This window comes from Notolabrus celidotus, chromosome 4 (genome assembly GCF_009762535.1).
Source record: "Notolabrus celidotus isolate fNotCel1 chromosome 4, fNotCel1.pri, whole genome shotgun sequence".
In the NCBI taxonomy this organism is placed as follows: Eukaryota; Metazoa; Chordata; class Actinopteri; order Labriformes; family Labridae; genus Notolabrus; species Notolabrus celidotus.
This window is the reverse complement of record NC_048275.1, coordinates 30,750,513-30,775,121: the sequence shown is the minus strand read 5'-3', so window position 1 is coordinate 30,775,121 and position 24,609 is coordinate 30,750,513. Positions and strand designations below refer to the sequence as shown.

At 40.7% G+C, this 24,609-nt stretch overlaps 1 long non-coding RNA gene across 1 annotated transcript in view; it reads right to left on the bottom strand.

Annotated features, from left to right (window-relative positions):
• The window catches only part of LOC117811898, a 29,574-nt gene extending 5,313 nt beyond the window's left edge, over window positions 1-24,261 (bottom strand). The window contains exon 1 of the long non-coding RNA XR_004631078.1: window positions 23,873-24,261. This is a non-coding gene — a long non-coding RNA (uncharacterized LOC117811898). The remainder of the gene's footprint in view (window positions 1-23,872) is intronic.
• Window positions 24,262-24,609: the final 348 nt, after the last annotated feature.

Here is a 24,609-nt window from a genome sequence, read left to right as displayed (position 1 = left end):
GTTGTCTTCATGTGAGACAGAAGCAGGCACAGAGGTGCTGAAGTTCAGTGCTTCATTATGTGAACTTATGAAGTGTGTGAGAGGTCAAAGCCCACGCAGCGCTGCCTAATAAGAACACCTCCGCCCCTCCACACCCTCTCAGGCCCCCTCCAACCCCTCAGACACTGGGCCTGTCAGTTAGTATCTCAGACCTTCTTACTGGTCCTCTGTTCCGCACCAGTAAGCCTGCCTGGTTACCACTAACCACTGGGTTGAGTGTGTGTATGTGTGTGTGTGTGTGTGTGTGTGTGTGTGTGTGTGTGTGTGCGTGTGTGTGTGCGTGTGCGTGTGCATGTGCGTGTGTGTGTGTGTGTGTGTGTGTGTGTGTGTGTGTGTGTGTGTGTGTGTGTGTGTGAATGTAGATGCCACATCAGGAAAACTTGTTGTCTTATAATCTAATATAAACAAAATGTGGTTTTCAATGACCTCTTTTGTGGAGCGTTGACTTGTTGTCTTGAAAATGCTTAATAGTGTTCTTGTGCAGTGTGTCCAACGCTGACTTAACACCAAGCTAAACCAGTCAATAAAAATAATGTCAAAGTCGTTTTTGTTCCTTTGCTTGACACATCTTCACTGACATTGGGTGAAAACTGTTAACAAAGTACAACATTTTCTCATTTGACACATAGAACATTTTCATTGCACACAAACAGAACAATTTCACATAAATATAGATATACTACAACACTATCAATAATTAGAATTTACAGCACTGCCTCTTTGCTGATGGATGGCTATCGATTGATCCTCCAGCACTGCACCGCACCCAACACTGCCTGCCTCGATGCAGCTGAGCTTAGAGAACCACCCCCACAGGAAATGATATCATCACATCAACAAAAATTCACTAACATTAAATCGGAACTAAACAAATGCTTCAAAATCAATACATGCTTATAATTCCCTCATGCCCCACGTGTTGGTTGTATGTATGTGGCAGATGATATATGCAGAGCAATGGGGGATGAGGTCAAAATTTGTGGTTTTGGTTTCGCACATGCAGCAACCACTGGTGTTGAAAAATGGGGTCGATACAATATTGCAAAAAACGTCACATCCTCAAGTGTCTGGTTGTGGCTGGCTCCAAAAGCCAAGAAAGCCCCAGTTAAGAGTTCATATTGCACAAAGATGAACAAGTTTACGGCCTGTTTCAGAAAACAGTTCAGGTTTCTGTAGCTCACCTTTTATTTTCCTACGTACCTTGGGTAAGTCAAGGGCTCAGAGTTATTCTTAAAATTGCATGATCAGTGGCACCACTGATAACACTGTCATCTAGGCGCATTGTAGCTGTTTGCGAGGGGGCTAAATGCACGTCTTAGCACCATCTCTTTGCCTGCATGTGTCTTGATTGTTCAAAATTTAAGTTAACTGAGTCGACATTTCCGATGTGGCAACTCCCATCATCAAATCTCATAACGCTTCTTCAGAGACCAATGGGTGACGTCACTGAGACTATGTCAATGTTTTATACAGTCTGCGTTTCAATATGTTTACACATTTCACCTCTTCTGGCATTGTGGGGCTCTGCTAATATACCATAGATAATTCTATAGAGTAACTTGTTTATGATAGGTCCTCCTGCAGTTTTAAGGCAGGAGCTGAACATTTTAGAGGTTTACATAATACACTCAGTGCAATTCAAAAATTGTAAATTCTTTTAGGTCAAAAACATTTTATGGCCTCTTGACAATGGTTATTAACTTTCACTAAAATAAGCAACACCAGAGACAAACTGTTTACACGTCAGATAAAATCAATCTGCAGAAAAGAGTTCCGGCACATTTTGCTTCTGCTTGTTGACACCATAGACCGTAAGGTGAGGTAAAACCGTTTGTGTCCATTTGCATCAGAACAATGTGGCTAAAACATTAGTTCCAGTTAGCATGCTAAATCAGCAGGCTGCATATATTTACATATTGGTAACATATTTACAATATTAGCAACAAGAGGAGCAGGTGAGAGAAATTTCAAGTTACCAGTTGCTACAAAGAAACTTAAACCATGAGCGGTGGTGATGATAACAGCAGTTTTCAAAGTCGTGGCATTTCCATCGTTTATTTTAAAGGTGTGTGAACCGCAGAGCTCAGAGAAGAAGGAGAGCTGAATGAGGACAGTTTCATGTTAAATCGACCGCAACAGGCAGATAAGAATCCATCAACATGGAACGCTAACTGCTGAGGAATCACAGGGACTATTTTTAAAAACTCTGTACATCAATAATTTTAGATCAATATATTAATCTTTTAATTAATGTTTTTTTTGCCAGCGTGTCTGTATCTTAAGATAGTAGCTGAGTTGAGTCTGGATTTGGTTCTATCAAGGACAACAAATTCTCTATAACCACATGAAGCAACAAAGAATTTAAGTAACTCTGACATGGATGAAAGAGGGGGTCAGGCAATGTTACTGCAGTGCTACAAAGCATGTGTGAAGAAGGGAACAAGGTGAATGGACTACAATGATAAAGGTCCCATCACCTGTATAAATATCCTAATTAAGCTCAATAATATTTTCCTAAACCTAATTAAGTACTAACTTGTCGTCTGTAGTGTAAAGATTTATGAACAAGTCCAGGTTAATCAGTTAAAAAAAAAACAAGGGAGGATAAATCAACCACATACTTTAAACACATTCTCCAGTTATTGTCAGGGTCTGAAAGCAAAGACAGCAAAGAAGCTGGCCATGTGTGTGTATGTGTGTGTGTATGTGTGTATGTGTGTGTGTGTGTGTGTGTGTGTGTGTGTGTTTAGGATCAGGGTGTATAAATCACTGAGACAGGAGGCAGCAGCCCTGTGATCAGCTCTGTCCACTGACCACACACAAACAGACCCAACCTGACTACGTGCCTAACCCCACACACACACACACACACACACACACACACACACACAGTCCAGGATGTCCCTGCTCTGTCAGTAGCTGGCAGCCTCTCACTCTTTCAGGCTCAGAGGTGCTGAAAGCGGTGAGGCACTTGCTGTGACTGCAGCAGTTGCAGAGGAGAGAGAGAGAAAGAGAGAAGACAGCATGCAGTGCTACAGCTTGTTTCCACAACAACTTATTGGTGATTATTTGAAGGTGTCATTTCCTGGTTCTGCTTCCCTGCTGCAAGAGACAACCAAAACTATCAAGAAGGAGGGCCAGTCAGGCGCCAGTCACCTCTGATGTGTGTTGGGTTGATGAGGATAGAACAACAAATAAACAAAGGCTGCAGGAAGTCTTGTCCGACACGTCTGAAATTAAAGTTACACTTCCTGCTGCACAATCCATCACTTCTTTTTAGTTTTAGTTTAACTGATCCTCCAAGGCCTTTCACTACCTGGAGTTTCATATTTGTTGCAGAAGTCATAACTGGGTTCAAAATTAAAAACATTTTATTCACTTAGCTGTAAAAAATGACCTCTCTCACATTGTTCCAGCTTTAAAAGCAACAACATACATCTCCTTGAATTTTAAACCAGAGTAACTCTGTCATCATCAACTGTTCAGCTGTCATAAAGATGTTTGAATTAATACGCCATGACTTCAGCCGTCATAATGTTGTCAGCTGTCTTCAGGATTGATTCTTCAAGCAATACATGTTATTTAAAAAAGAATTTCTGCTGCCTCTTTCTGAGGGATGAAGCGTTGAAATCTAAAACCAGGCATCACATCAACACCACCTGTCTTTCTTTCTGTCTGTCTGTCTGTCTGTCTGTCTGTCTGTCTGTCTGTCTGTCTGTATGTCCATCTGTCTGCCTGTGTCGGTGTAGATGTCTTGCCCAAGTGTCCTTTATGTGTGTGTGTGTGCATCTGTCTTCTGAAAGTGACCCAAAACATCCAGGAAGTGATGAGGGATGAACAGACTGTGTGTGTAGAGAGAATAGAAGGAGGATAATCTCTTTTCTAACACTGAATGTTTAACTTGCATTTCCAGCTCTATTATCTGTTCCAAATCCTTCTAAGCGTACTGCATTTAGATCCTGCAAATAAAAAGTCATCTGCACACACTGAAATCCTGCAAGTGAAACAGACATGCTGTAAACATTCACTGACAGTGACGGTTTAGAGTCACACAGGTGTGATTCTAACACATGGTGTAAACTAGCGAATAGCTGCTATATAAGCAATATGCTCCTGATAGTCTACATTTATATGGAGTCTTTTTCAAAATGTACTAGCAAAGACAAATTATCCATTATATCAGTGTGGCTTACATTTGGATGTTAATTCATTTTTAATGATAGGCCTACTTTTAGTTGCTCGGTATATTGCACAATGCGACAATAAATGTCTTACTTTGAAGGCTGTTGAGGATTTCGGGTTGGTTTATGCTTGAATAAAATATCAAGCTGTGAGTAGCAGTTCATGTTTTTATAATTTTTTTTAAATGCCACAGGTCTGCAAAAGTTCCTTTCTTCTTTTTATCAAACAGAAACACGTGCAGACATTTCCTCTCTCCTCTGTTCTCAACAGCGGCTCTATTGACAGGAGCCTCCCAGCCCCTCCCTCTCCCCTCCACCACTCCTCCCTCCACTGTGTCTCCCTTCATTCTTCAGAGGGGCACAACCTGCACTAATCTGCCACCCGGCGCTGGTTCGTTCCCTCGTTCACCCTTCTCATTCGTGCACAAGAAGAATACCGGCTCCTCTTCCCTCTGTTTTTCTTTCTCATTCTGTTTCTGCAGCTCCGGGGTGAGCGGCAGGTCAGGCCTATTAGCCTTTTTCGCTGTACACAGCCTGCTAAACAAGACAAGCTTTTATTTCATTCATAGAAAGAGACACACACACACTGAAGCACGCACACACAAACAAACAAGAGAGGCACGAATGGCTTTACACCAACAGGCTCTGTAACTCATTTTGTTCTTTTGTTGTTTACCTTTTTCAGATTTATTTCATGGCTACTTCATAAATGAAAAAAAAAAAGATAATTATCAACTTAGTTGTATTTTTACCTCACCGACAGCAAAGGATCATAGGTACTATTTGGGGGGGGCATTGTAGAAGAAGCTATCCTAATGGTGCTGTAAAATATGGTCAATGGTGTCATTGCCACTTTTAGGTGATGTATAGAACTTGCCAGTTTGAATTAAAAGTAAAACCACAACTACATGAATGATGTGGTTATTTCAAGTGGTTACTTCAGCTTTCATTATTTCCACATATTGCAAACTCCCAAGCAATGCATTACAAATTTCATGGACATGGAATTCCATCTGAACAAATGGAAGTCCAGTTATCTCTGTCATTGTATCTCTATAAACAGGTAACAGATCTAGATACTTTCCTTGCATGCATTACGGGGACATGGTATCAGAATATTCACACATTTTCAACTTGCTTTAAGTTCCTCTGCTGCTTCATCTGTGTCTGGTGTCTCTTTTGTCCATGCTGTGACTAAAAAAAGTTTACTATACTAAAAAAAAGTTTACTTCTGTGTAATGTTTATGCAGCCTAGAAAAAGTAGCATCACTAATAACTCTTACGTCCATCTGAACAGATAGAAGTAAGAGGATTTCTCCTTTGTTTTACTGTTGTGATTCTAAAATCACTATTTCATAATTATTGTTTGTTCGTTGTTAGATGCTCAACTCTTTCTTTGGCTTTCACCTCCCTGAAAGTTATAAGCTGTAGAGCGATTTCTTGTCACGCCTGTTGTTATACCTGTTCTTCATCAATTTTCCCTACCAAGTGATTTAAGTCTGTTGTACTGCTAGTCAAGTGTAAAGCCCGAGATCCACAGGATACGTCGCGTTACGTTACGGCTGCGCCGCGCACATCGCAGCAAATAGGTTCCCATTCAAGTCAATGCTCTAGAGTCCACAGGGCGCGCTGCGGCGCGTCTCAGCTCCGTCTCTGGAGCGTTCCGCCGCGCCGCTCTGCCAGAGATACGCGGGGAGTCTATTTTCGCCGCTCCCCGCGCCCAGCACGCGTCAATCGACACAGAAATGATCGAACTATCCCGGAAGTCAGGCACGAGGATCGTATGCAACATCCGCTCACTTTCAAAATAAACACCATGTGCAAACACAAGATCGTAAATTTCACCACTTCTTCAACATTACGTCATAACCTGTGGCATCGGGCCAGACGTCAGTCTCAAAAGATATCCGACACCATGGACGAGGAAAAGTTTATACTGTGTTGTTCTCGCGCGTTTTGGAGTTCTCGAGGGATCTTGAGTTTCCTGCTCCGGAGTGCGCGCCGCTCCAAACACGCATCCTATGGACCAGGGCGAAAGCCCCGGGACGGAGCAGAGCCGTGTCGCAGCCGTAACGCGGCGCACACGCATCCTGTGGATTCCCCGAGTAATAGTTATGCACTGAATTTATAATAGAAAAAAACAGCTTTACATCACTCTAGACCAGAAGCTGGGCCTGACTCTCAGAAATCTTGTCATGGTGATAGATTTCTTTGTCACTGTGATCCCCAGCTGCTCCATAATAATGGGTCTTCAGGTTTAAACTGCCTGAGACCCTTCTTAGTATTAATACACCTTTCTGACAGCCTTTACTCGTGTAGCACACACAGGGAGGTTTCCCAATGTCACAGATTTACATGGTCCAATACCTTTCTGTTTCTGATATTTTAGTGCTCCTGTCCGCCATGGGGCCTACAACCCTTCTAACTCCCCATACGGCACACCTGGTCATAGGTTCCATATTCTGCCGAAAAGTGCATCCCTTTATCTCATGTGTTTGTTTTGTGGCAGTGGGGCCAGGGGCGTGACGGAGGCATCAATGATGGTGACAGGTTAGCGAGCCCTTGACCCCATGCTTGTGCTGATGTGCTGATTGACTGACATCTGACATAGGAAAATGATGATAGCCTTTTCTTGCCTACTACACAGCCACTGGACAAAAGCAAGTTTATGGGATGGCAGTGGACGGTCCTTTTGGGAAAAAAAAGACATTCAAATGTAGGACATGGTCACACTTTGCTGTATGAGGAACACGGGATAAAAATGCTTTGCAGTACCATACAAAGCAGGCCACCTGGTCTACCTAAAGGTGGATGTAGCAGCCCATTGTTTTGTTTACTTACATTCTCAGGTCTTAAATTGAGTATCAGAACCATTGTGATCAGCTGTGACTCTGTATCAGAGTGTGTCATCTCTTAATTGGAAGGTTGGTAGTTCAATTCTTGGCTCCTGCCATCATGTCCAAGTGTCAAAAACTGAATGTTAGTGAATGTAGGAAGATTGGCAGCTTGCATAGCAGTATCTATAATCTGTTTACTAATGCATGTCTAAAAGTGTGAACGTGACATGTAGAGTCAAAACATGTCCAGTGATTGCTGTGAAGGTCTCTGCCTAACTCTCAGTATAGACTTGACTAACCCATCCTTCTTTCTCTTTGTTTTGAAAGGCCTGGTTCAGATCATGGTCTTGGCGCTTTGAGGGCATAAAAGCCCAACACCAGTGATGCTCTCTCTCTCTCAGGACTCATCCCATCCATCACCTAAACATTATTGTCTTTGTTTGTTTTGCCCGACAACACTCCACACGCATCGACATTTACATCACTGACTTTGCTGACTAACACACTCCATATTTGAAGTTAATTCTCCAGTTGTTATTTTCTTTACAATAATAATTATAATTTGCATTTAACTCTAGTGTCTTTCCTGTTGCAGACATTGCAGACCATAAAAGCTCTATGAGAGTGCAGTCCATTTACTTTCTTGCTCTTTGTGGCCTGAACTTTCCAAATTTTGACAAGATGTTGGATACCTAAGGTACCACCTGTAACTCAAAGCATCCACATCTTAAGGTAAGTATATTTTGAGTAGGTGATTTAGATTTTTGACAATATATACCCCAATTTGTACAAAGAGGAATAATAGCTTAATAGGTATAAAAAAGGATTAAACAAGGCTATTATTATTATTATAATCATTATTATTATTAGTAGTGGTAGTAGTATTATCATTATAAATACAATACAAGAAAAAAGCTGCGAGTGAGTGCAAATAAGTAAATAAAATAAGATAGATAAATAATTAAAATAATAATAATAATAAATACAATACAAGAAAATAATTCCAATCGCTACTGAAATAAATAGATATAATAACGACAACAACAACAACAATAACCATAATAATAATAATAATAATAATAATAATAATAATAATAATAATAATAATAATAAAGAAAAGACAAGAAAACTGCTACAACAACTAGTGAGCTACATTAAATGTGTTGTTGTAGCTTAGCTTGTTACATTTCTCTTTGGGTAGCTTTGATGCAGTGAAGCTGAATTTAATAAAGGGTAACTTATAGCTTGGCTCACTTCATTTGACAAGTAGCTTGCCTATCACAGTTGAATCCAATAACATTAGTCCAATTACAACATTTCCAGCCACCCAGTGATAGATCTCTGCATGCAGAATCAGTCCAGAGAGCTTACATAACCCAACAACCTCGGACCACGTGCGGTCAGGACAAAATGAGGTGCATTATGGGATGTATCAACCAAACAGGGACAAGGGGAGGTCAACTGGACAGAAATCTCATCAGTGCGGATCCCATTTAGGCACTCATGCGATGGCTTCAAGGTTACAGAAGTTGGTTTGAGTCTGGAACTTTGACGGTTCAATTCCCCCAGTTTGGACAAAGAATCAGGACAATGTGTTTCAGGTGCCCCTGAGCACAGTGCCTCAGATACAAACCCATGTTACTGGACAAGTCTATTGAAACTTTGTTGTGTCATCTTTACATTGTCCTGTTTTCGCATGTACACAAAATTAGAATGACCCGCTTGACATTTGTTTTCCTGTCTTTGTTTTTGAGCAGTCAAATTAGATTGTTGTTTTGTTTATTTGACCAGCCATTTATTAAATTTCTTTGTGCTTTGTATTCAACTTTTGACTTGTGACTCTCTGTTGTATAGTGGAACCACTGGGTTGACAGCCTTTTCTTTTAGCTCAGCTGAGTTGTTTGTCGCACTGCTTGGCCACAGCTTCACTCACTTGGTTTGGTAAATACTTCTAAACTACTAGATCAGTCTCACATCCTAAAGTCACTTTTAGGGCTCAAAATATTCCAAAGGTCATCCTTTTGTATGGAGAATTTAGAGTAGTCCCAATGGACCAATAAATAAAAGCTACTAAAGGCGAAGTCCAACCAAACCAAAGTGTTAAACTCTCATTATTATTCAGATCATGAATCACTTAGCTACAAGTGGTTGATGTTGGTTTAAATAATACTTCAGCACACTCCACATTTCCTGTTATCATTTGATGTTTATTGTACCTGAATTTATGAACCTCCATGTTCCCCAAATTTTTTCTACCCCTCTTATTGCTCAACTGTTTCCCAACATTTATTTACGCTGCCTGGTTGCAGATGGTTTTGAAGCTGTTATGCCCAGCCCGCATCTCTCCGTGGGTGTGCTAGCTAGAAGTGGATGTGAACTCTAGGGAGACGCTGGGGCTGATTAGGCCATGTCCTGCTGCTGTCATTAGGACACAGTGGAGACACTCAGCTTAATGGGGGAGACACATCGCAGCTAATTGCCTCAATTTGGATGAAGCCCTGTGACAGCTCGCTGGTGAGGAAGGGCACACACAAGGTCAATTGTCCTGCGCCTGAATGCTAAACTCATTTCTGATGTGTTATGATTGACCGAGTAGACACTAATGAACAAGGAACGGTCATTATTTCAGGGTTCAGAGAGTACAGAAACCACAGCCGAGCAAAAGGAGCCCGTTTTCCGCCTCGTTGCACCAAGCTCAGTGAGCGAAATCATATCATTTCAACTTTCGTCATTCCAACGTCAGCCCTTGTCATTTGGAAAATGACCTGTTATAAAGTGATTCCCAGGGCCTGCTGTCTCTCTCTTTTCTCTGAAACGTTTATTAAACAAACAATGTTATTAAAGTACAAGATGAACACTTGACCTGGACTCTCTGAATACAGCAGCAGACTGCCAAATGTGTTATGACGAAGTACGGCAGATTCAAAGACAAGATTGTGTGCGTCATTGACAACGACAATTTCATCATTGAACTAGTGGGACAGCTATGACGGAAAGAGGCTCCAGAGAAACTACGCACAAAATCTGTCTGACTACGACCAGACTGCCAAATCTAACAGAGTAATTAGTGATGGAGCAACATTTTCATTTCACACATTTTCATTAAGGAAATCAAAAGAGAGCCGCTACGGACTGCAGACAGAAACCCCTCAATACATCAGCGAGCTGTGACGGATGAAAGATGAGATTTTGTGTGGCACAAAAAAAGGAAAGAGATGTGATAAATATGTGCTCCTACACTCCTCTTTGTCTTTTCTGAGCACTCCACAGAATTTGTCATGTGATTTTTTTCTTGAAAATTAGGAGAAAATCATCATTTTAATTATAAATTCCAATCCAGTTGCATAAAATGACAACAGACAAAGTGAATGAAGGATGGGATAGTTGTTGAGGAGGAGATGGTGAAAGTGACAGGAGGCGGGTAAAAAAATCATAGACAGGAGGGAAAGTTTAATAAAGAAAAGTTGATGATCTAGGATGTAAATGTGAAGTTGAAGTTAGGAAAGTAAATACAAAGAGAGAAAATAGTCAGAGCATTAAGATGAAAAGGAATATACATGCAAAGTGTGATGGGGTAGCCACGAAGGTGAGAGGTGAGAATTAGACTTGGAATTCTTCAAAGTGGAAAGACTTGTAGTTTGGATATAAGGAAGAGAGATGGAAGTGGAGGTGGAGGTGAACAAGAAAGAGAGAGAGTTAAAGTGGGGAAATGTCATGCTTGAATGGAGCTCTTCAAGTGACAACTTGTTGTACATTGATAAAGATGTTTTTATTGTTCGAACAACCAGTGTTGACGGTATCCTGTTACTAGGTAATTAATTACAGTAATTCCACTACTAATTGCAGTAATTAGACGTGCATCTAGTTACCTTTCAAAGTCAATAACGCATTTCAAATTACAGAAATGTAGGAGGTCTCATTACTTTTCAACTCTACATTAAAAAGCCAACAACAACATTTTGTCAATCATCTGAATTGGCGGGTGAGGCTACACCTACGTACGTCAGCGCAGTAGTATCCTGGGAGAAATAACACTGCATGCAGTAAACACACACAACAGCTGATGATCACTCAGGCGTGACCTTTCTGTCTTGGAAATAGCAGTAGTGTTTTTCCATCCTCCAAGGAAAGGATAAGAATATAGAGGTGAGTTTTAGTCAGTGCAACAACATAGCACGCTTCTACTGAGCTAGATGTCAGAGAGCCCAGCGCTGCAAATACCAGTGACTCAGGTGCAGCTCAGGTTAGCTCCAAGAGCAAGGAGGAGCCTCTCCATCCACGCAGCCAAGGCTTTCAGATCCCCAACAGCTTCACAATCTGTGAGCCAGGAAGGACTAAGCAGACTGCAAGGTATGTTGATGAAGACATGCGTCACATACCAACCGTTGAGTTGGCTGCTTTTAAAGAATTATTTATCAAAATAGCAGTGAGACAAGAGTCAGGTCCATAATGCAGCAAGACATTTTTCAAGTAACTGGACAACAGATAAGCTTGTAAAACATTTGAGGAGTTACAATATGATGACACATAATAAAGGTGGTCTCGGCCTTATTGTATATTGGATAAATCAAAACAGCTACAAAAGTAGAGTTTCAGGACCATTCCTGATCATTTTATTCTGTGTAGTGTGTCATAGTGAAGAACAATGAAAGCCACATCTGTGATGTTTCACGACTAACTGACAGAAAGTGTAACATGTTGGATTTTTCTGTCACCTCAGTGACATTAAACAATGAGAGCCTTCTACTGACGCAAAAAGTCACTAGTGCAAAAAAATGTAATGGTGAAGCAAAAGAAGAATGTTTGCAGAGCAAAAATTTCCCTGCTTTATGATGTTCAGACGAGAGACAACCAAGACAGACAAAAAATAATTAGAATGTTTCTTTCATGCTACTATATAGTCTTCCTGTTTGTATTCAACATTTGTATAAGTTTAGAGAAGGACATTATCATTTCAGAGGGAAGTGTGTGTTTGAAACATGTAAAGCTAGAACCAACATAAAATCAGATGCATTTCAGTTTTAGGAGTCAAAATATGGAACAGCCTCAGTGACGAGTTGGAATTGTGCAGTTCTTTGCAGAGTGTCAAAAAGCCTTAAAATGCGAATGAATTAATGAACACAATATAATACAAATAATATAATAATAAAAATAATCCTATCAGATACAATAAGCTCCTCGTCCTTTTCGATGTTCGGGCCCTTCTTTTCTGGTTCTGCTGATGTTTTTGGGTCATATTATGGACTGTACAGGATAGGCAGAAATAAGCCTTTGAGCTTCAGCCTACTCCTTTTTTGGTCATTGTTGTTGTTGGGTTTTTTTTGTGAGTTTTATTGTGAGAACAAATCAGTGTGAACAAGTAGAATGTGTTATCACTATTGACTACTCACAAACTGTAGAATGTTGTTCTTGTTAAATTAATGACTGAAATAAATATTCATTCATTCATTCATTCAAAAGAGAGAAATGTTGGTGAAACATGACAGACGCACTTTGGCAACCTCAACACCCAGTTGGCACTTCATTAGGTACACCTGGGTAAAACAAATGCTGTTTAATAGATCAGTCCTACAATAAATTATGCCTTTGTATTTGTTATAATGATCAGTTTGTGACAGCCCTCTTTCCAGGGGTCATCTAGCCCATCCCCTCTTCCTTTCGTTTCAGAGTCATCACATCAGTTGTGATGACTGATTGATCAGGTACCACCGTGTGGCCTGTCATGTCTGTCAGTCAAGTCATGGTAGGAATTTATGTCTCTATGATAGCCTGATCTGATACAGACAATCATAACAAACAGGTGAGGATAGACTTGTTGCTGTTAACTTTAGAAAAAGTTGTTGCCAGTCAGCTCACTTCTGTTTAATATTTTGGACAATTTCCAATCTAGTTTCTGTCACAAGCATTCAACCGAAAGTGCTCTTCTTAGAGTCTCAAATGACATCATGATGTCCTCTGACCAAGGTGATTGCTAAGTCCTGGTCCTCCTGGTCCTCCTGGTCCTTAACTTGGATTTGGATACTGTAGATCACAGTATTTTGATAGACAGACTCAGGAGATGGGTGGGTATCACTGGGAGCGCCTTTGATTGGTTCTCGTCCTATCTGTCAGATAGACGATTCACTTGGTGACATATGTCCGAGTCAGCTGCTCTGTCCTCTGGTGTGCCTCAGGGCTCTGTGCTGGGACCTATTTTGTTTTCATTGTATATTCTCCCTCTAGGCCAGGGCTATTCAATTAAATATTTGGTCAGGCCGGATTTTCAGACTAAGGACATGAGCTGGGCCGGACATTTTTAGGAGACAGAGAGCAAAGTTAACCATTTAAAAGAAAAACAAAGCTAACAAACACAGGATGTTTGATAACGTATTGCCACATCCAAAAGGGCATAAACACAATAAAAGAGCAGCCTTTTCCACACAGGATTAAATCGATGATTTTCCTCGCCGATTTTTTGTTTTGGGGTAGATAAAGACATGCTATTTTCTCCTGGACAGAACTGCTAATGTTAAATTTTCAAACGCGCCTCCTCAACAACACAACACAACGCATTATGGGTTAGTTGCTAGGTAACAATAAGTGTTGCATTCTGTGGAACAATCTAGCGCCCAAGTGCGCTGTGCTACTTCCACCGAAACTTTTAAGAAGCATCTTAAGACACACTTGTTTGTCATGCTTTTTGACCATCTTTTGTAATTTGTGGTTATTTTGTCTGCTTTCATTATTGTCTTATTTATTGCACATTGTATTGTATTTTTCTTGTCGATATTGATTCTCTGTGAAGCACTTTGTGACGATGCTCTGTGAAAGGTGCTATACTAAATAAAGTTTACTTACTTAATTACTTACTATTTTATAATGAGAATCACCATGCCAATTGCAGACTTTTCTCTGGCTGAAAATGTTAGGAAAGGTGTGTAGCTCTTCCTAAAGCCTTTCAAAATCGTTTCAAGCCAACGAGAAGAAATGTTGTGTTGTGAGACAGTAGGTCAACATACTGAAAAAAATTGCCTGCTGTGAGACATAAAAAATAAATGGTGTAAAATGTATCAAACTGGGTTCGTAATGCTGTAATGTGACCAGCATATGACATTTGCACAAATGTAAGGTTCAATATACTTTTTTAAATTCTGAGATTAAAGTCAGAATTCTAAGAAAAAAAAATATTGCACTGTATTTTTTTATGCATAAAAAACATTTACATATTCGGTACATATTAGATTTTGATTGAGTCCTGCAGAATTATTTCACTGACATCCTGAAGCCTTGGCCTTGTGACATGCACAATAAAGTCATAATAACTAGAATACTCTGCTGAATGCTGCCATGTACATTTATTTTCTGTAATGTGAGAGATGACCAGGAGGGCAGATTGGATGCACTTAAAAATGAGTTCAGTTAGAATGCTTTTCAGATTAACTTCCATTATAATGTTTTACCTTAAACAGATGGGAAAATTAATCAGATTTTGTAGATAAATGTAGGAATATAAGGAAGGGATTTGAAAAAGCTTTAAAGCTGGACATTTTAACATCCTGTTCATTCATAAAAACAGAAAGAACTTACATTTTATAAATATTCCTGAAGTAGTACAGAAGTAGCTTGAAGGACATAAGTAAGTCTAACAGAAGGATTTAATAAAAGATAGCGATGGTAAAAAAGAAGAAGACAAGGAATCAGACAAGCACAGAGTTTGTTAAGGGAAAAGAGGAGGTGGTATTCTGGAGGCGGGTGGCGGTAAAGCGACATGTGGGAGTAGGACAGGGTGCGTGCCTGAATCCCAGACACACTGGAGACACTTTAACAAAGACAGGAGAGGAGACGACATGCAAACGTAACACACTAATGACCTCCATCTCACAAAACACAGGCCTGACAATTACACAAGTTTCATACCAAACACATGCATCCTTCAGATCAAATCACATCATTTTTTCCTGATACCAAAAGAAACATTGGGAACCGTTTCAAGGCTTGTTAGGAGCTTTGTTGAATAATTCCATGAGTCAGATGAAGAAGTTAAGGTAGTGGATGAGAAAATCAGATATAAAGGAGACATTAAAGAGCTGTAACAGAAACACATCCTGACAGAAAAATGTATAAATACACCCATTTTAGACAAAGTAAGAAAGTGGGGTTATTTTTGGTTGAAATGTTGTAAAGAAAGTATTTTAGTTTCTTTGTCCAAAGCAGGATGATCTCTTTGAATCTATTTAAAACAATTATTAGGATCCACATTTTTGAGGGGAAATGTTGAGGTCATGGTGAACAGAACAAAAAGGGCACATCAAGACGACTTTATTAGTATAGTGAACAGGAGGTTATGCATTTCCTAACTCAAGACCAACCTCAGACAGTTTTTGCCACAGTGTCAACAGGCAGAGGTGAGCGCCTTTACGCAGAGTGATTTGATACAAGGTGTGATCACGTTATCTCTTTAGCTCCTGAGAATTGACTACCCATGTGATGGGTTTTACCCAATAAGGATCAAGTTGTAACTTTTTGTGGCACATCTCAAAACAGAAGTTACAAAGTGCTTCACATTAAAAGCCTTTAGTATGTTTTCTTTACAAAGCGAGGAGACCAATGGGTTTTAGAACTTGTGTTAGAGTTTATTCTGTTGTTGGAGCAGTTTCCCTCTACTGTTGAACAAAAAAATGAATAAGTATTGTGGTAAGGAAAATATATCAGATTCCATTACCCTACAGACCTGCTTATCTTTTAATGTAACATTTCTTTGTTCAATACAATCTGTGTAACTGAGGCACAGCTGTGGTTTGTTCAGGAAAAATGCCAACGTATTTTTTATTGATTATTCTTAAGTCTGTAAATCTGGTTCTGACAGCAAAAGTAAAGGAGAAAGCCGCAATATCAAATGTTTCTTCCTTACATATTAATGCAACATTTTGATAACTTGTTATAATTACAATCCCTCTCACCCCCTGCATGAGACTGTGGGGTCCCTGAGCAGCTCCTTCAGCAGCAGACTGAGACTCCCACCCTGCAGGACGGAGCGCTACCGCAGATCCTTCATCCCATCTGCAATCAGACTGTTTAACACCAGCACTGCTGTGTCCCGTTAATCAGCTGTTCTCATCTTTCATTACACTACATGGAAGTTACTATGTGACTTCGCACATTCACAAATAACTACTGTATCCATCTGAATGGCACTGTTCTTCATACTGTGTATGTTTGTTTTTAAATAACCTGGTGAATTTTTTATCGTGCAATAACTTACCTATCTATTCATCAGATAGAAGTGTACATAGTGTGTATACATCTTTAATAGTTGCCATATTTTATTTTATTTTTACTTTATTTTATTTATTTTATTTTATTTTATTTTACCCTTGTCATTGCTCACTGTTATTATATTTTTGAACTATGTTAGTACATTGTTGTATTCCCCTGTCCCGTGTTGTAAGCTGCTGTAACAGTAGAAATTTCCCCCAACAGGGGACAAATAAAGTATATCTTATATCTTATCTTATCTTATAAGTTTGTTGTTACCTCATACTTCGTAGTGCTTGTTTGTCATTTTGGAGATACAGTCATTGTCTAAAATATAGCATGCTGTGCACTTTTGCAATAGAATATAAAGACATGCATAGTATTAGTTCACAAGTGTTTTTACCCTTCAGTTTAAATACCAAAAGTCAGTATTGTCACAGTTTAACTATTTAAAAGTGATGGCCTGTAATTTGGAACAATCCATAATAAAGTACATCCAATCAGGTAGAACTTCAAAAGGGATTAGCTTTAACAGACATATAAAAGGTTGCCATGAATTCTGTATTACAAATCTTTCTAAAAGATACACATCGTAATTGTTTGTGATATATGTGAGAGAAGATTAGCAAGAGAGAGGAAACATGAACAAAAAGTGAAATAAAACCAAAAGAAAGGATGAGAGAAAGAGGGAGAAGTTCGGGGGAAAAACAAAGAGAAGTGTTTTGTTTCATGCTGCCCTTTTCCACTCTGGAACACCACTGGTGGCACATTCAACCGCTGAAGCTGCTAGCCAATCGCCTCCCCTCGTTTCCCCTGTCACCCTGCATCATTGGGGTCAAAGGGCCCTCTGCCTTCCAATTAATGAGCCAGTAAGCACCCCCCTCTCCACTCCCCAAACTCCCACAGTTCAGGGGAAGGCTGAATGAAACAGAAGGAAAAGTACATCCTTTCTGTGAGACTGTTACCTGACCATCACCCAGCTGTTTGGCCTCAGCTTTGTGGGTCTTTCAGCACGGTGTGGGGAACCAGTGAGGCTGAGAATTTGTTTTCATTTTTAAAAACTAAATACAAATAAGTTTGGTTGCACGTTGCGAGTTCCCCTTTCCCCTGGTGGTAACTGTTCACCCTTGTAATCAGATCATGCTTGCTGAAGGGTCAGGAACAAAGACATGCAAATTCTAATTAAATGTGCAGCGTTGGGATAGGCCCCGTTTGATCGCTGAGCCCTTTCATGCCCCCTAATCGCTCCTGACAGCTCCTTCCAACAGATTCTGTGACAAACTTCTCGATTCAACTGAGTGGGATTTTTGAACTTTGGTCGCTCCTGCGGCCTTGGCTCTGGGTCTGTCAAACAATCCAAATCAATGACCCAATTGACCACTGGTCCCCTTGTTGATAACCTCAATGAGCTCTATGTTGCCATTCATTGTGTCAGAGGGCCAAATGCCGATAGCATTTTATGGTAATTAAACACTCCTTTGGTTCCTAGCTTTGAATACAAACACTGGAGGGGGGGTCCGGAAAGCACGGGGCAGCACTGGGGGGGATGCAGGTGCAGGGGAAGGACGAAGGGACGGAGGGATAAAGCAGAGGGGGGCCACTGAGAGAGTGGTGCAAACGCAGTACTTTCCCACCAACGTGGCCCAGCGCCACCGGCTCACTCATTAGGTCATTACAATAAGGAAGGGGGCATTTTTTTGTTTTATTAAAAATCTCATTAATCCCACAACAAAAGGCACGTACTGACCTCATTGGTGCCCCTGTTATCTGAATATGCCTTTATATAATGGAGCGTCTAATTGCAACTCGGCGCCTAGCGGCTTTCTCTTCGTCTGACCCGACAGCATTTGGTGTGTGAGCAGTGAAAGGGGAGCTAAAGAGAATTGGCCTCTCGGGGCGACCACTGACCAAATGGGAAACCGCCTGGGCCGTGAGTTTCTGATGCTGTCGGACGCCTGAGCTTCTCCACAGGTGGGACACTCAAGCTTCCCACTTGTGTAGATGTCAGATTGTATGAGTTTTGTTACACTGCCTTTTGAAAACTTCTTTATTTGTCTTGTTCTGTTTCTGTAGATAAATCATATCCGTCTGGACCAAAGTGCCGTATGCATTCATGTCGGTTTAGTTCTTTTATAGCTACCTTTATATCTACTGCACAATTTTTTGCAACACGAGTTCCTGCGTATTATTGTCGCAGACCACCCGCCGAAGTAAAATTGCTAGACTCCAACTGCAATTACTATAATACCAAGTCATGTGCTTGATTGAGTGGCATTCTGTACTTATAATAGACTGTACATTAAAATGAACACCATAAGTGCTCACTGACTGTGGAGCCAAAAAACTTAGAGCTCACCCTGCTGATTGGCTACAGTAAAGGTCAGAGACCCAGCCTTCTCCACGGTAACAGATGGAACATGGATCAAACTATAAAATTAAAAGACACTTAAATTAAATTGTCCTCAAACATGGTTTCCGTCATTATAGTTACTGCTTATGCTGATTTATGTCCAAGCGTTTATTTTTGAGAATTTTAATTAGTTATTTGATTCTAAAAAGATGGTTGATTGACAGCTTTGTTGATGAATACAGACTCCTGCATAGTTCTGTACTGGATCAGCAGAGTGGAGGAGAAGAAAATGTAACAAACACAAGAGTCAATGAATTTCCCATAGTTACACATGTCTGCCTCAAACAAATACTGGATTCTGCTCGGCTGTGGACTGTGCTGACCTGAGGGATCTTCAATGTTTAACGGTAAGTTAGATGCATGTTTTGGTTAGAGGAAAATGTGTGACATAAGTCTTGCGGCTCTACCAGTCAGGTTGCTCTGGTGCATGTGTAGGCTGCACCAGTGCAATATCTCAGGGCCCATGTAAATGGTAACAAAAGTGCTTTTCTCATGTTTCTGACCACTCAAAGTGCTTTTACCCATTTGCACTATTCGTCACATTCACCCATTCACACAACTTTCACTGATGGTAGAGGTTCTATATAGTAAGGGACCATCAGTATTAGCTAATCTCATCCATACATAGTCACACACCACAGGAGCAAAATGTGGTTCAGTGTCTTGCCTAAGGACACTTCGGCATGTGACTGTAGGAGCTGGGATCGAACCACCAACATTCCGATTGATAGTCAACTGACTCTACCTACTGACCCACTAAGCCACAGCCACCCCATGTGGCCCTCTTTTGGCTTCACATCTTACTAATAGGCAGAAATGAAGGCATGTTGTCCATTCTATATAGAGTCAATGGTGCTAATACAGAGAGCAACATCATTGGGACTTTTCACTTTGCATATTGCTCAGCATAAGGTGGTCTGAGAACAGTTAAGTAACATTCTGTGATGAAAGGTTTTCAATACAGTGAGTTCTCGGGACCAATGGGTGCTGATTTTAGAGGGTCCTTGGGAATCTGAATGGGTCCCCAATACATTTTTGAGTTCTTAAGAAATTATAGCATTAAACTCGTGTTTGATGTTGGTATAATATGATAGGGGCGAAATAGTAACAATGTCTGTATTACTAAGTTCTAGAATACCGTTCAATTGAAACCGAACTCTGGGCTAAGTTTTCATCAAAAAGTGTCCACCTGATGTGCGTCATCAGTGTCTGCGATAACTGTTCCTGATCTTTGCGTTCATCATGTTTTCAGAGCCTAGGTGACCCCACAAACCTGAACTGAACTGGAGTTAAGGCTCATCGGAGTGAGCCGTCATGTGACTCCCCCACCTGTCAATCAAACAGTGTGGCAGTCAGGGTGACGGTGCTGGGATCACTGGACAGCTCTCTGCAGAGGTCAATGTGAACTGAGACCAAACAGCCTGCGGTGAAGGGGTGATGAGTGGAGGAGGAGGGAGAGAGCGACGGGAGAGATGAAAGAGTGCAGGAGGAGAGATGAGTGATCCAGTCATCTAGAGCTACTAGACGTCCCAGAGGACAGGAAGCTCTGTGTTGACCCAGAGTCTGTAACCCCAACCACCTCCTTTTCACTTCCTCCTGAGGTCTGTATCAAACAAATCATGTGGGTTCAGATTATTAAAACTATGTTGTTTCAAAAACCTGACTTTATATCAGATTATAGGAAACAGTAAAAGTCAAGCCAGGTAACCAAAATTGTTTACCTGGCTGCATTCATTCAAACTGAAATGCCATGTTTTAGCTAAAATAAAGCAAAGAGGAAATATGAAGTATAATGAGGGATTTTTAGACAAATTGTTTGCTTTACACCCCACCACTGACGACATTTAATGCTGATGTTGAGTTAGGAGGAAGGCTGTTTTCGAAACGGCCTACTATACTGGTAGTACGTACTGATTTGGCCAAAATGTAGTATGTAGTATGTGAACAAGAGTAAAATCTGCAGTATGACAAAACCACCCGGATGTCTACTGATTCGGGTAAAGTTTTCAGTATGCATCGGACCAGTCTCCCTCGCGTACTGTTTCCCACAATGCACAGCTCTAACATTCTGCTTTTTCTTTTTTTTGACGGGGCACTCAGTTTTTAGGTGCTGTGAAAATTATTAAATTCCATATAAACCACTTCTTACTTTTTAAATCATAATTGGATGTAAAGGAGCAGTTTCTCTATCAGCTTGGCCGTTGTTTACTTCCGCTTTCCGAAACCAGAAATCTGACAAACGCCTGACCCAACATACTGCAGAACAGAGCCAACAGAACAGTCAAACAACATACTACCTTTAAACACAGTATGCCTACCACATTCGTAGGTAGCATGGAGCGGGCCGTTTCGAAAATAGCCGGAAAGTTAGGATTCCTTTCTTCTTAGATGAGGTTGTTTATTTGGCTTTTCATTTTTCGGTGTATTAGCTACAGAGGATGCAGGTCAGCTCAGCATCATGTTGAGAAACAAGCCAGAGAACCAGAACAGAAGCTCAGCTATCAACTGCTATAGACAAGTTCAATTTTACTGTTTGATTTAGCTAATTTCAAGAAAGTCTGACTCAAACACTTATGTCATTGTAAGCGTAACTCCATTTAGAACATTTTCAGTGTTTTACTTCAGCGTCAGAAAGCCCATTTTTATTTGCAAAATGCATAAACCCATGTGTCCTTCTGCCTGCAGCACACTAATCAGCTAATCAGGTCTAGTGATGTTTCAGTCAACTTGATTTTTCATGGATACATTACGAAATTTGATGTTTTTGCTCATCAGTTTGACATACAGTAATTTCAAGCAAACAAGCATTCTCAAGCTGTAGAGCTCAGTCTTCAGTAGTTCACACAGTCTATTTTGATAAGGTAAACATATATTGTGGACCATGGGTTGTTTCATACTGGAAATTAAAAAACGTTGAATACAGCTTTTCTGATTTTCAAATTTAACTTCTGAAGATTGAAGAAAGTGGATAAAACAGCGTTGTTCAGTACACAATGCAGACTGCAGCTGTATGTGATCGGCTTTTAACCTCGCTACCAAGTCCCACTCTTGACAGCGTTAGCTCTGGGCATAGGCTAACAGTTTACACACCTGCACTGTCAGGTAACTTGAGATCTCTCTGCTCACCAGTTAGCATAGAAGTGTTGCCCCTCTCTCCTCTTTCCTTTGAGTCTTCCGCTGTAAACTAGTCCATTAAGGTGTCCTTTTGTGTGCATAGTCAGAGTAAAAGTTATAACTTTGTCGACTGGAGGGGACCAAAGCCAATACAAACTAAAATTTATTCACAGGACCTTTAACATTTTAATCAATCAATCAATCAATCTTTATTTGTATAGCGCCAAATCCCAACAAACGGTATGTCAAGTCGCTTTTACAAACAGAGCAGGTCTAGACTGTTATAATGTTAGATTATTAAGACCCAACACCAAGGAAGGATAAGACTCAGTCTTACCCCAACTTAATCCACCATGAGGATTGCACCTCGCAGTACTTAACTAGTTACAGCAGCAAGGATAAACTTCCTTTTAACAGGCAAAAACCTCGTGCAGAACCAGACTCATGTTAGACAGACATCTGCCTCGACCGAGTTGGGGTTGGAAAGAGGGATAGAGGAGAGTAAGAGAGAGAGAGAGAGCAATGATAGTGAAGAGACGAGTAGTAGCAGTAGAAGCTGTTGCCGCTGGAGTCCAGCCCCTTCGATATTTATCATATTTGGCTAATTATATCAAAATAGACATGTCAACATGTACTAACCTGCAAATACTTGAAAGCCTGATGAATAAACAGCATTTTCAAATCAGTCAATTCATTCTTGGTGTTTCAGCAGAAGTGTGCTGCCTTCAGAGCCTTGAGAAGGATGAATACTGTTGATTGATTGATTTGAAGTTTGATTTATTTATTTTTGATCAATGTATCTATTTGTTTTATGAATTTAAAATGTGTTATTGCTGGTGTTTTTTCTGCTCTTTTAACTTCCTCCTCCATGCAGCGTCCTTTGCCCTGACCTCGGCCTCCTCGCCTCCTGCTGTGGTATCCCAGAGGCCCCTGGGGCACCAGGCTCCGTCTTCCCTTCCAGCCCCACCTCCACAGGAAAGCCCCCAGACTGCCGCCAAATACCTCCACAGATTCTTCCTCCTGCTCGGATGCAATGAGAGGCCCCTCGCGGCTTCTCCTCACTTCCACTCCAGGACTCGGAAATACCTGAGACCCCTGAGTGTGGTCGCCGGTTTCTCTGCACCTCTTTGACTGAAACTCACTTTCAGGAGGTTCAAACCACATGTTCACACTCAGAATGAAATCACTGCTCAAATCACTTCTTTGTGAATGCTGATCTTTATCACTTTGAACACAAAACCAATGCAGCACCAGTGGGGTTAAAAAAAAGTGCATTAAGGACTTACAAATGTAGAGAAATGTGCTTTGCCAGGGATAATGTATAGTTTGCCAGTAGTTATGCAAAATAGAATCACGATAGGGTGAGAATAGACCCCCTTGTGAATCAGAGGCATCCTGTCCACCATAATGGTTACAAAATTCTTACTAACCTTACAGTACTCTCCTACTGATGTGGGTTTTTTAAATGTCAGGGGGTCACTCATGTCTCCACAAAACTCTCTGCAGAGGGGCTTACTGTATCACATCTTTCACGCATACATACACGCAAATACACAGAGTTACTTCTGCTACATGCTTAAATTAAGAATGCAATGTTCCATCCTTATGAACCAACTAACACAACTGAGATGCAAACAAATGAACCCATGCCACCACAACAGACAACAGCAAAATAGCTCCACCCACTGACCATAAAGAAGCACCCACACATATTTTAGGGATGCAGATCCTTTCCATGGACCCTGGTCACAATCTACTGTATGTCAATCAGTCCAGCAAAAAATCATCAACCAGGGTGCAGGTGGCCTAGCAGTCTAAGCGCCCCACGTAGAGGCGAAAGGCCTCATCGCAGAGGTCGCTGGTTCAACTCCCGGCCGGTTGCCCATTGGCTGCATGTCTTCCCCCACTCTACTCCCCACATATCCTGTCTCTCTTCAATAACTGTCCTCTAAATAAAGACAAAGAAGCCCAAAAAATATACTTAAAAAACAAAACAACAATAAACAGCTGACATGCCACCTCCACAAAGCAGAACGATTAAACAAAATTTTACTCACCAAAGCTGGGGGCTCTTTTGAAGAGAAAAGCAGCGCTGCGGTTCTTGTTCTGGGCGAACTTCAGCTTGCATTAGAGAGCATGGACAGTTGAAAGTTGAAAGTTGTTATCCTCTGCACTTTATGTCTTAACTGGAATTGTTGTTATAGTTTTTATCAGAGTCACTTTCTCAGTAAAATCCTCCTCTAAGTTTTAGACACAAGACCCATCTTACCTGCGTAAAGCTCAATGGGACTGTACAGAGTGGTTTAGAGTCAGAGAGATGTTTTAAATCTAGGAAACCCGTCCACAACCAGTTTAGCAGACACGGACAACAAAAGAGTGCCTTCTTTGCCATGCTAACTGTTAGCCAACTTTTCTTTGCAAACCAGCACTATAGCATTATGGCAGTTCAACTAAAGCTACAGCCCTGGTTAATGGTAGGGGGCTGTGTTGTAGATAAGGCACAACAAATGACTGTCATTTTGGGTTTACAATGATACAAATAATATGTTAAATAATAACATATTTGTTTATCTTACTTCTGGTCAGACTCGTTGATTGGAAGACACTAATAATCCATTGCTAGGAAGTCACCGTATAGCATTGCAATCCTAGCTTTGAGAACAAAAAGGAGCATCTCAGCTAACGTTTGTGTAAGCTAGCTGCTGACATGGATAAGTAAGATGTTCACAACTCACTTCTCAGAGACCCATTAACATTATTATTATCTTTTCCTCCTCAGGTTTTGACTCAAAAA